The sequence below is a fragment of the Marmota marmota genome, unplaced genomic scaffold, assembly GCF_001458135.2.
Source record: "Marmota marmota marmota unplaced genomic scaffold, marMar, whole genome shotgun sequence".
NCBI lineage: Eukaryota > Metazoa > Chordata > Mammalia > Rodentia > Sciuridae > Marmota > Marmota marmota.
In genome coordinates, this window is record NW_026000244.1 from 1,068,966 (window position 1) to 1,073,285 (window position 4,320).

Sequence of the window (4,320 nt, forward strand, 5' to 3'; positions counted from 1 at the left end):
AAAAAAAATAGAAATAAAACAGCTGCAAAGACAAAAATAAAACCAAGTTCACAATGAGCAAATCAAGGAAGGAAATATCCTATACACAATGGCAGTCTTTATTGCCCTTGAAGCACTAGTTCTGAACTGTCCTAGAGAAGATATGAAAGTGTCCTTGTGAATACAGTGAATGGAGCTTTGTTTTCGATGATTTGACATTCACTATTCCTGAAGAAAAAGCCCACCTTTATGGGCCTCATTTTATTCAGTATGTAAAAGCCTATGTGCATACACTCAATCCTTAAACCATTGGTAAATAAAAGGTTATGCTTGATTTTTGACTATCTAACCAAGAATATTGAATCCCTCTCATAAAACTAAATAGAGACTCTATTTTCTAAGACTCTTATGAGAAGTATATCTATTATGTGTTTATAAATAATTTGTGCTTATCCATACAAGTAAATTGAGATGAACAATTAAAAAAAAAACAGAAGATTGTTTTGGACACACAAAAAAATAGTTCTACATATGTTGAAGAAAGAAAGAAACAATGGCTGCCCCTTGTATTATGTCCCTGCCATCCACTTTGTGAGATCTCTACCAATCCTTACTTTGCCCTGTGTACTCAGCACTTTCCCTTCTCTCCCATCCACACTCAAAGCCATCTGCCCTTCATGCTTATTTTATATGAGGTTGCTTTGAAACCATAACAGGATGCATAGCATCTTCTTTCTCACTTTCTGGAGTCTGCTCTTGACCAATGCCCTTTGATTATGGGAAAGAAAAACTTAGACTTATTTCCACTTTTTAAATTATACTTCCCTGACTTGGCCTGCTGAAACCAATTTCTTGAATGTTTAATTCTTTGTGTTTAACATTGAATCATTTCAGTGGATTATTTTATACATACTTCTCTTCTGTGCCTCAGAACTTCTAGACACATTCCATACTGCCATTTTGTGTATATCCATGAGCTACAAATAAGTGCAGTGTGAGCTGAAGAAATAACTCAGAGTCTAGTTCATTTTAGAGCTGTAGATCTTGATACTTTTCAGGTAAAAAATCTTTCTAAGAATCATTAAAATTATGTAATTCATCATGGATATATGAACCTCAGTCCTCCACATATACTCACTTATCTGCTCAAAACATTTCTAAAGATTTTCAAACCCTTTGAACCTAATCCACAAGGTTGGATTGAAGTCCCTGAGAGATTGGCACATGTCTTGATGACACAGAGCACAGAACAAAAAGAGTTTCATGTGACACACTTGATTTTTCTCTTGTGCTCCCTGAGATTATACTCTCTTTGGAAACATTGGAACATGTACAGCAATATCAGAGTATATCACAGCTTAGAACAGAAGTGCTAAGATGAAAGAATATTTGAAGCCATTTGTTTGCTAAGTCAATCATTTACAGTAATCAAACTACCATTCCATCACAAATTTAGATTTATAATGCCTAAAACACAAAATTAACAAAGGTCAAAATTGGCTGCCTTAAGGAATAATTAGCTTCCCTGGGGTGAATGAATGAATCTAGAGCATTAATGCAGTAATTTTGTGGGAAACCATGGAAAAAAGATATGAACTAGTCAGAACCTTCATGTATACAATCTTTAGTAAGCAGAAGAATTTGTAAAGGCAATAGTATTTAACTTGCTAAACATGTCTACTTTATAATTCCTTATATACATTATCATAATCCTCATTGATTTTATTTGTACCAGTCAGCTTCTATTATGATATAGATCTAGAGTATCCTCCAAAGGTGTGTTGAATATCACACACCTTAGTGTGTTTTGTGATCCCAAAAACAATCACATTCAGAAGTGGGCTTTTGGAAAGTGATTGCATCCTGAAGGCTTCAACCTCATCAATTGATGGAGTCATTGATGGCATCATATTTTATGGAATTATTGGGAGGTTTTTGAAACCGTAGGTGGTGGGACATAGTTGAAAGACTTGTCACTAGAAGTGTGCCCTGGCATATTTCTTCTCTTTAGTGTGTGCATCTCTCTCTCTCTCTCTCTCTCTCTCTCTCTCTCTCTCTCTCCCTCTCTCCTCTCTCTCTCTCTCCCTCTCTCTCCTTCTTCTTCTCCTTTCTCCTCTTCCTCCTCCTCCTCCACTTTCTCCTTCTCCTCTCCTCCTCTTCCTCCTCCTCCACTTTCTCCTCCTCCTCTCCTCCTCTTCCTCCTCCTCCACTTTCTCCCCCTCTTCTCCTCTTCCTCCTCCTCCTCTTCCTCTTCCTCTTCTTCTTCTACTTCTACTTCTTTTCTTCTTCCTTCTTCCTTCTTCCCTTTTCCTTCTTTTTTCTTCTCTCCTTGGGGGCTGCCATGAGCTACTTCCTCTGCCATGCCCTTCTGCCTTGCAGTACTACCTCAGATCAGGCCCAGAATTAATGAATGCAGCAACTATGGATTTAAAAAATATGAAACTGTGAGCCAAAATAAATCTTCCCTCTTCTAATTTGATTTTCTCAATTATTTGTCATGGTAATGGAAAGCTGACTAGTATAGCTTCTATTTTATGCAGGTATAATTCAAGTATATGAAATAGTTCTTCCCCAAATCTAGAATGTTTAATAGAAATTAGACAGGCATAAAGTCAGAACAAGAAAACCCAGTAATTTTCCACACACTTGAGCAAGACATACCAGTCTGTAAGGAACAAGTAACCACCTGCCTCACCACTCCATTTCCTAATTTGTTAAACCACCATCCTATCTAGAGTATTAAAATCATTTATTCATTTATTTTATTTTAATAATAATGCCATTAAAATGTATTTTAACATATTTTTAATTAAAAAGTGATATATGCTGATTTTTATTTTTAAATTTGGTCTAATTTGTTATACATGACAGTAGAATGCATTTTGGCACATTGTAAACAAATGGAGCACAATTTCTCATTCCTCTGGCTATACATGGTGCAGAGTCACACTGGTAGTGTAATCATACTTATATATGGGGTTAATAATGTCCTTCTCATTCCACCATCCTTCCCATCCCCACATCTCCTTCCTTCCCCTCATTCCCCTCTGCCAAGTCCAAAATTTTTTCATTCTACCCTACCCACCCCATTTTGGATCAGTATCCACTGATCATTATTATTATTGGGGGTTTGACTTATCTCACTTAGCATAATATTCTACAGCTTCATCCATTTACCTGCAAATGCCATAATCTTATTCTTCTTTAAGACTAAGTAATAGTCCATTGTGTACATATTCTGCATTTTCTTTATCCATTCATCTGTTGAAGGGCATCTAGATTTGCTCCCCATAGTTTAGCTATTGTGAATTGAGCTTCTATAAACATTGATGTGGCTGTTTCACTGTAGTATGCTAATTTTAAATCCTTTGGAAATAAATCAAGGAGTGGGATAGCTGAGGTCAAATGGTGGCTTCATTCCAAGTTTTGCTGAGGAATCTCCATATTGTTTTCCAGAGTGGTTGCATTATCTGTAGTCCCACCAGCAATGCATAATAGTACCTTTTTCCCCACATCCTCATCAACACTTACTATTGGTTGTGATACATGATAATATTTAAAAAAAAACAGGAAAAAATAAACCATAAAAAATAGATAACCAAATTCAATGTGTGTATATATATATAGTGTAATTATCTTGCTGTTGTCTGTACAGATTGTTGCTTTGATATCTTTACTATGACTTGTTCATTAATCTTCCTGGATGAATAGATTGATTTTTTTTAACTGGGTAGTTTTCAAGCATTGTTTGAGTAATACTTTCTGTTCCTGTTTCTCTCCCTGTCTTTCTGGTACTCCTATTAAGTATATGTTGAGGTACATAATGGTGTCCTATGTTTCTCTGAAATTCTAAGTATTTTTCTTTATTCACTTTCTCCCTGCTTTTCCACATTGTATAATTTCTATCAATCTGTCTTTAAGATTTTTGACTGTTTCTCTCAATAGTCTGCTATGGTTTAGATATGAAGTGTCCCCCAAAAAGCTCATGTGTAAGACATTTCAGGAATATTCAAAGGTGAAATGATAAGATTACGAGAGCTGTAACCTAATCCATTTGATGGATTGATAATTTGAATGGATTAATTGTGGTAGGGTGACGCTGGGAGAAGAAGGTCACACAGAGTGTATCTTTGGTATTGTATTATGGCTGAATCCTTGCACTCCAGCTCTCTCTGCTTCCTGGCTGTTGTGAACTGAGCAGCTTTTCTCTGCCATACACTTCCTTCACAATGTTCTGCTACATTTAGTGTTCAAAGCAATGAAGTTGGCCAGGCATAGACTAAACCTTTGAAACTGTGAGCCAAAGTAAATTTTGAAGTTTTTCTTGTCAGGTATTTTGGT